Raw genomic sequence first — 9,495 nt, forward strand, 5'->3', positions numbered from 1 at the left:
TTGTCAATACATTTAAAGTTTATTTCCAATTGTGGTGTACTGCCCCTATACATTGCAGTAGTTTTTAATAACATAAATATGGAAATAAGTATATTTACTTCAAAATTCCAAAAAGCAAATGATATTAAAATTGAATCGCACTACACTGGCTCCGGCGTTCAACAGATGTGGCAGGGCTTACAAAATATTGCGGACTGCAAAGGGAAGCAAAGCCGCGAGCTGTCCAGTGACATGAGGTCAACAGATGAGCTAAATTACTTCTATGCTCGCTTCGAGGCAAACAACACTGAAGCATGCATGAGAGCATCAGCTGTTCCGGAAGACTGTTTGATCATGCTCTCCATAGCCGATGTGAGTAAGACCTTTAAACAGGTCAACATTCACAGGGCTGTAGGGCCTGATGGATTACCAGGATGTGTACTAAGAGCACGCGCTGACCAACTGGTAAGTATCTTCACTGACATTTTCAACCTGTCTCTGACCGAGTCTGTAATACCAATATGTTTCAAGCAGACCACCATAGTCCCTGTGCCCAAGAACACCAAGGTAACCTGCCTAAATGACTACCGACCCGTAGCACTCACTGTCATGTTTTGTCATTAATTATCATGTCTTGTCCCTGTGCTTCCCCTTCTATTCGTTTCCCTCTGCTGGTCTTATTAGGTTCTTTCCCTCTTTCTATCCCTCTCTCTCCCCCTCCCTCTCTCACTCTCTCGCTCTCTCTTCTCTCTATCGTTCCGTTCCTGCTCCCAGCTGTTCCTATTCCCCTAATCAATCATTTAGTCTTCCCACACCTGTTCCCGATCCTTTTCCCTGATTAGAGTCCCTATTTCTCTCCTTGTTTTCCGTTCCTGCCCTGTCGGATCCTTGTCTAATATTCACCGTGCTGTGTCTATGTATTGCCCTGTCGTGTCGTGTTTCCCTCAGATGCTGCGTGGTGAGCAGGTGTCTGAGTCTGCTAGGTTCAAGTGCCTTCCCGAGGCAACCTGCAGTTTTTGATCATGTTGTCTGCTGCTCGCCATGCCGTGGAGAACCTGGCCGCTCAGGTTTCCGACCTCTCTGGACAGTTCCAGAGTCTTCGTCTCGTGCCACCTGTTACTTCCTGGCCTGCCGAGCCTCCAGAACCTAGGGTTAATAACCCACCTTGCTACTCCGGGCAGCCCACTGAGTGCCGCTCCTTTCTCACCCAGTGTGAGATTGTGTTCTCTCTCCAACCCAACACATACTCTAGAGAGAGAGCTCGGGTTGCTTACGTCATTTCACTCCTTACTGGCCGGGCTCGAGAGTGGGGCACAGCTATCTGGGAGGCAAGGGCTGATTGCTCTAACAAATACCAGAACTTTAAAGAGGAGATGATTCGGGTTTTTGACCGTTCAGTTTTTGGTAGGGAGGCTTCTAGGGCCCTGGCTTCCCTATGCCAAGGTGATCGATCCATAACGGATTACTCTATTGAGTTTCGCACTCTTGCTGCCTCTAGTGAGTGGAACGAGCCGGCGCTGCTCGCTCGTTTTCTGGAGGGACTCCACGCAGTGGTTAAGGATGAGATTCTCTCCCGGGAGGTTCCTTCGGATGTGGACTCTTTGATTGCTCTCGCCATCCGCATAGAACGACGGGTAGATCTTCGTCACCGGGCTCGTGGAAGAGAGCTCGTATCAACGGTGTTTCCCTGCTCCGCATCGCAACCATCTCCCTCCTCTGGCTCAGAGACTGAGCCCATGCAGCTGGGAGGGATTCGCATCTCGACTAAGGAGAGGGAACGGAGGATCACCAACCGCCTGTGCCTCTATTGCGGATTTGATGGACATTTTGTCAATTCATGTCCAGTAAAAGGCCAGAGCTCATCAGTAAGCGGAGGGCTACTGGTGAGCGCTACTACTCAGGTCTCTTCATCTAGATCATGTACTACTATGTCGGTCCATCTACGCTGGACCGGTTCGGGTGCTACATGCAGTGCCTGGATTGACTCTGAGGGTTGTTTCATGGACGAAGCATGGGCTCGGAAACATGACATTCCTTTCAGACAGTTAGACAAGCCTACGCCCATGTTTGCCTTAGATGGTAGTCATCTTCCCAGTATCAGATTTGAGACACTACCTTTAACTCTCACAGTATCTGGTAACCACAGTGAGACTATTTCTTTTTTGATTTTTCGTTCACCGTTTACACCTGTTGTTTTGGGTCATCCCTGGCTAGTATGTCATAATCCTTCTATTAATTGGTCTAGTAATTCTATCCTATCCTGGAACGTTTCTTGTCATGTGAAGTGTTTAATGTCTGCCATCCCTCCCATTTCTTCTGTCCCCACTTCTCAGGAGGAACCTGGCGATTTGACAGGAGTGCCGGAGGAATATCATGATCTGCGCACGGTCTTCAGTCGGTCCCGAGCCAACTCCCTTCCTCCTCACCGGTCGTATGATTGTAGTATTGATCTCCTTCCGGGGACCACTCCTCCTCGGGGTAGACTATACTCTCTGTCGGCTCCCGAACGTAAGGCTCTCGAGGATTATTTATCTGTGTCTCTTGACGCCGGTACCATAGTGCCTTCTTCCTCTCCGGCCGGGGCGGGGTTCTTTTTTGTTAAGAAGAAGGACGGTACTCTGCGCCCCTGCGTGGATTATCGAGGGCTGAATGACATAACGGTTAAGAATCGTTATCCGCTTCCCCTTATGTCATCAGCCTTCGAGATTCTGCAGGGAGCCAGGTGCTTTACTAAGTTGGACCTTCGTAACGCTTACCATCTCGTGCGCATCAGAGAGGGGGACGAGTGGAAAACGGCGTTTAACACTCCGTTAGGGCATTTTGAGTACCGGGTTCTGCCGTTTGGTCTCGCCAATGCGCCAGCTGTTTTTCAGGCATTAGTTAATGATGTTCTGAGAGACATGCTGAACATCTTTGTTTTTGTCTATCTTGACGATATCCTGATTTTTTCACCGTCACTCGAGATTCATGTTCAGCACGTTCGACGTGTTCTACAGCGCCTTTTAGAGAATTGTCTCTACGTAAAGGCTGAGAAGTGCTCTTTTCATGTCTCCTCCGTTACTTTTCTCGGTTCCGTTATTTCCGCTGAAGGCATTCAGATGGATTCCGCTAAGGTCCAAGCTGTCAGTGATTGGCCCGTTCCAAGGTCACGTGTCGAGTTGCAGCGCTTTTTAGGTTTCGCTAATTTCTATCGGCGTTTCATTCGTAATTTCGGTCAAGTTGCTGCCCCTCTCACAGCTCTTACTTCTGTCAAGACGTGTTTTAAGTGGTCCGGTTCCGCCCAGGGAGCTTTTGATCTTCTAAAAGAACGTTTTATGTCCGCTCCTATCCTCGTTACTCCTGACGTCACTAGACAATTCATTGTCGAGGTTGACGCTTCAGAGGTAGGCGTGGGAGCCATTCTATCCCAGCGCTTCCAGTCTGACGATAAGGTTCATCCTTGCGCTTATTTTTCTCATCGCCTGTCGCCATCTGAGCGCAACTATGATGTGGGTAACCGTGAACTGCTCGCCATCCGCTTAGCCCTAGGCGAATGGCGACAGTGGTTGGAGGGGGCGACCGTTCCTTTTGTCGTTTGGACAGACCATAAGAACCTTGAGTACATCCGTTCTGCCAAACGACTTAATGCCCGTCAAGCTCGTTGGGCGTTGTTTTTCGCTCGTTTCGAGTTTGTGATTTCTTACCGTCCGGGTAGCAAAAACACCAAGCCTGATGCCTTATCCCGTCTGTTTAGTTCTTCTGTGGCTTCTACTGATCCCGAGGGGATTCTTCCTTATGGGCGTGTTGTCGGGTTGACAGTCTGGGGAATTGAAAGACAGGTTAAGCAAGCACTCACGCACACTGCGTCGCCGCGCGCTTGTCCTAGTAACCTCCTTTTCGTTCCTGTTTCCACTCGTCTGGCTGTTCTTCAGTGGGCTCACTCTGCCAAGTTAGCTGGTCATCCCGGTGTTCGAGGCACTCTTGCGTCTATTCTCCAGCGCTTTTGGTGGCCGACTCAGGAGCGTGACACGCGCCGTTTCGTGGCTGCTTGTTCGGACTGCGCGCAGACTAAGTCGGGTAACTCTCCTCCTGCCGGTCGTCTCAGACCGCTCCCCATTCCTTCTCGACCATGGTCTCACATCGCCCTAGACTTCATTACCGGTCTGCCTTTGTCTGCGGGGAAGACTGTGATTCTTACGGTTGTCGATAGGTTCTCTAAGGCGGCACATTTCATTCCCCTCGCTAAACTTCCTTCCGCTAAGGAGACGGCACAAATCATTATCGAGAATGTGTTCAGAATTCATGGCCTCCCGTTAGACGCCGTTTCAGACAGAGGTCCGCAATTCACGTCACAGTTTTGGAGGGAGTTCTGTCGTTTGATTGGTGCGTCCGTCAGTCTCTCTTCCGGGTTTCATCCCCAGTCTAACGGTCAAGCAGAGAGGGCCAATCAGACGATTGGTCGCATACTACGCAGCCTTTCTTTCAGAAACCCTGCGTCTTGGGCAGAACAGCTCCCCTGGGCAGAATACGCTCACAACTCGCTTCCTTCGTCTGCTACCGGGATATCTCCGTTTCAGAGTAGTCTGGGTTACCAGCCTCCTCTGTTCTCATCCCAGCTTGCCGAGTCCAGCGTTCCCTCCGCTCAAGCGTTTGTCCAACGTTGTGAGCGCACCTGGAGGAGGGTGAGGTCTGCACTTTGCCGTTACAGGGCACAGACTGTGAGAGCCGCCAATAAACGCAGGATTAAGAGTCCTAGGTATTGTTGCGGCCAGAGAGTGTGGCTTTCCACTCGCAACCTTCCTCTTACGACAGCTTCTCGTAAGTTGACTCCGCGGTTCATTGGTCCGTTCCGTGTCTCCCAGGTCGTCAATCCTGTCGCTGTGCGACTGCTTCTTCCGCGACATCTTCGTCGCGTCCATCCTGTCTTCCATGTCTCCTGTGTCAAGCCCTTTCTTCGCACCCCCGTTCGTCTTCCCTCCCCCCTCCCGTCCTTGTCGAGAGCGCACCTATTTACAAGGTACGTAAGATCATGGACATACGTTCTCGGGGACGGGGTCACCAATACTTAGTGGATTGGGAGGGTTACGGTCCTGAGGAGAGGAGTTGGGTTCCGTCTCGGGACGTGCTGGACCGTTCGCTTATTGATGATTTCCTCCGTTGCCGCCAGGGTTCCTCCTCGAGTGCGCCAGGAGGCGCTCGGTGAGTGGGGGGGTACTGTCATGTTTTGTCATTAATTATCATGTCTTGTCCCTGTGCTTCCCCTTCTATTCGTTTCCCTCTGCTGGTCTTATTAGGTTCTTTCCCTCTTTCTATCCCTCTCTCTCCCCCTCCCTCTCTCACTCTCTCGCTCTCTCTTCTCTCTATCATTCCGTTCCTGCTCCCAGCTGTTCCTATTCCCCTAATCAATCATTTAGTCTTCCCACACCTGTTCCCGATCCTTTTCCCTGATTAGAGTCCCTATTTCTCTCCTTGTTTTCCGTTCCTGCCCTGTCGGATCCTTGTCTAATATTCACCGTGCTGTGTCTATGTATTGCCCTGTCGTGTCGTGTTTCCCTCAGATGCTGCGTGGTGAGCAGGTGTCTGAGTCTGCTAGGTTCAAGTGCCTTCCCGAGGCAACCTGCAGTTCTTGATCATGTCTCCAGTCTGTTCTCGTCTTTACGAGTAGTATTATGCCTTTTGTTTTGTTAAGTATCTTACTGGATTAAAAACTCTGTTTTCGCCAAGTCGCTTTTGGGTCCTCATTCACCTGCATGACACTCACGTCTGTAGCCATGAAGTGCTTTGAAAGGCTGGTCATGGTTCACATCAACACCATTATCCCAGAAACCCTAGAAAGTCTGTAATACCAATATGTTTCAAGCAGACCACCATAGTCCCTGTGCCCAAGAACACCAAGGTAACCTGCCTAAATGACTACCGACCCGTAGCACTCACGTCTGTAGCCATGAAGTGCTTTGAAAGGCTGGTCATGGTTCACATCAACACCATTATCCCAGAAACCCTAGACCCACTCCAATTTGCATACCGCCCCAACAGATCCATAGATGATGCAATCTCTATTGCACTCCACACTGCCCTTTCCCACCTGGACAAAAATAACACCTACGCGAGAATGCTATTCATTGACTACAGCTCAGCATTCAACACAATAGTGGGGTGGCAGGTAGCCTAGTGAATAGAGTACTTGGTCAGTAACCGAAAGGTTGCTGGATTGAATCCCTGAGCTGATAAGGTATAAATCTGTCATTCTGCTCCTGAACAAGGCAGTTAACACACTGTTCCCTGGTAGGCTGTCATTGTAAATAAGAATTTGTTCTTAACTGACTTGCCTAGTTAAATAAAGGTAAAATATTTTTTTGCTCATCACCAAGCTAAGGACCCAGGGACTAAACACGGATTCTGGACATACTGGATTCTGGACATACTGATGGGCTGCCCCCAGGTGGTAAGCGTAGGTAACAAATCATCTGCCACACCATGCTGATCCTCAACACGGGGGCCCCTCAGGGGTGTGTGCTCAGTCCCCTCCTGTAATCCATGCCTGCATGGCCAAGCACTACAACACCATCATTAAGTTTTCCAACAACACTGGTAGGCCAAATCATCAACAATGATGAGCCCGCTTGTAGGGAGGAGGTCAGAGACCTGGCCGTGTGTGTACAGGTTAGGTTACTGTAGGTAGCAGCAGTGTACAAAGCAACTGGGAGGGGGGGGGGTCAATGTAAATTTTCCGGTGGCCATTTAATTAATTGTGATTCATTCTTGGTGTCAAAATAACCCCAGTTGGTAATCAATGTACTGTATGTAAAATATGTTGTTAGTTTGAAGGTTCATTTGATGTAGAAAGCCATGAGGGTTCACGCTCAGGCTAGAATGAAAGGCCGGTGCTTGGGAGTGAAAATAGGTACTCACACTCAAAATCATGACAAGGAATAACCCAAGGAGGCCGAGATGCAAAAATGAAATAATTTATTTAAAATAATTTAATCCATGCTCGAAAGAAAACAAAAAGTGAAAGTGTAAGGTGCTATATACACTGAACAAAAATATAAACGCGAAGTGTTGGTCCCATGTTTCATGAGCTGAAATAAAAGTGCATGAATTTGTTTACATCGCTGTTAGTGAGCATTTCTCCTTTGTCAAAGGATAATCCATCCACCTGACAAATGTGGCATATCTAGGTAGCTGATTAAATATTGTTTTAGAGAATTTGGCAGTACGTCCAACCGGCCTCTCAAATGCAGATCTTGGCTATGTGTGAGCAAGCGGTTTGCTGATGTCAACGTTGTGAACATAGTGCCCCATGGTGGCGGTGGGGTTATGGTATGGGCAGGCATTAGCTATGGACAAAGAACACAATTGCATTTTATCGATGGTATTTTGAATGCACAGATATACCGTGATGAGATCCTGAGGCCTGCAGCCATCACCTCATGTTTCATCATGATAATGCACAGCCCCATGTCACAAGGGTTTGTGCACAAGATATCCCAGTTCTGCCATGGCCTGCATTACTCACCAGACATGTCACCCGTTGAGCCGGTGGGATGCTCTGGATCCACCTGTACGACAGCATGTTCCAGTTCCCGCCAATATCCAGCAACATTGCACAGCCATTGAGGAGGAGGCCACAATCAACAGACTGATCAACTATATGCAAAGGAAATATGTCACACTGCATGAGGCAAATGGTGGTCACACCTTCAGGTTTTTCTGATCCACACCCCTACTTTAATTTTTTTTTAAAAATGATATTCAATTGGTAGTTACAGTCTTGTCCCATCGCAGAAATTTCTGCATGGACTCAGGAAACACAACCCTGCCAAGCCACACTGCTTCTTAACACACTGCCCACTTAACCTGGAAGCCAGCCCCACCAAGGTGTAAGAAGAAACACTCTACAACTGGTGACTGAAGTCAGTGTGCATGCGCCCGGCCTGCCACAATGAGTTGCTAGAGGACGATGGGTCAAGGACATCCCGGCCAGCCAAGCCCTCCCCTAACCCGGACGAAGCTGGGCCATTAACCCGGACGACGCTGGGCCATTTGTGCACCGCCTCATGGGTCTCCCAGTTGTGGTCGGCTGCAACACAACCTGGGATCCAACCCAGGTCTGCAGTGACTACTCTAGCACTGCGATGCAGTGCCTTAGAGCACTGCACCACTCGGGAGGCCCCTACATTTTTTTTAAAGGTTTCTGTGACCAACAGATGCATATCTGCAATCACAGTCGTGAAATCCATAGATTAGGGCCAAATTTATTTATTTCAATTAACAGATCGTCTCATATGAACTGTAACTCAGTAAAATCTTTGAAACTGTTGAATGTTCCGTTTGTTCAGTAAAAAAATATTTAAAATAAAGGGAACGAAGCATACGTTTCAGCCTTATGCCTTCAGTGCTGTACAAACAAATTAAGAAGACACTTATGAAGACACACCTGCTGTGCATAACAGGCACAACAGTTGCAAGCAGATAGTTGATTAGAGACTGGCTAATCGGGAGTCAATGCACATTAACAGGGAATATATATGACTATCAAAAATGGACAATTCAAATGTCACATATAATTGGAAAGAGACAACAGTCTGGGTTACAAAACAATATCAGAAGCAATACATATGAAATACTCAGAGAGCAGTGGGAGGGGGGGGGCTACATGTGCGTGTAGACAACACTACTGGAAACATACAAGGTCCAAATCCTCATTAAGCCGTTGGGGGTGTGAGTTAAGTAGAAGATCCATCGGGCTTCACACTGGAGAAGGCGCTCATCCGTATTGCGGCGTCTGCGGCTTGAGAAAACACGGTCAATGGCACAGAACTTAAGATCTGTCACGGCATGATTAGCCTCATGAAAATATCTCACACTGGTGAGGCCACTTCTCGCTAAAAAAAATCACCAGTGGCCAGATACTTTCATGAGGCTAATCATGCTGTGACTGATATTAAGTTGTATTGTCTACACGCACCAGCAGTTGTACCTCCCCCTCTCCCTAACCCCCCTTGTACTTTCACTTTTGTAATTATTTTGAGCATGGACTAAATTAATGATATTATCATTTTTGCATCTCGGCCTCCTTGGGGTATCCTATTCATTTACCTTTATGCCAGGTTTATTGACTCAAAGCACATCTTCATCAGCTCCTGCATCTCAGTGCAAGAGGTGTCACCACAGTCCCTGGTTCGAATCCAGGCTGTATCGCATCTGGCTGTGATTGGGAGTCCTGTAGGGAAGCGCACAATTGGCCCAGTGTTATTTGGCTGAGGTAGGCCATCATTGTAAATAAGAATTTGTTCTTAACTGACTTGCCTAGTTAAGTTAAGGTTATATGTATTTTTTTTTAAATCTTTACAAAACAAATTAATCTCTTGACCAACACCTGATTACTCTCATGGTTGTGTAAGTGTTTCAAGGGGATAAAATGTTCATCTGTTTTAGTTCAGTTGTCTTTGGAAATTGCAGATGGGAGCAGACACGAGCAGATTTCAGCCAAAAGCACTTTAATCAGTATTCAGAAATTAGTTCTGCTTGAGT

Source organism: Oncorhynchus gorbuscha, linkage group LG12, assembly GCF_021184085.1.
Source record: "Oncorhynchus gorbuscha isolate QuinsamMale2020 ecotype Even-year linkage group LG12, OgorEven_v1.0, whole genome shotgun sequence".
Lineage (NCBI taxonomy): Eukaryota > Metazoa > Chordata > Actinopteri > Salmoniformes > Salmonidae > Oncorhynchus > Oncorhynchus gorbuscha.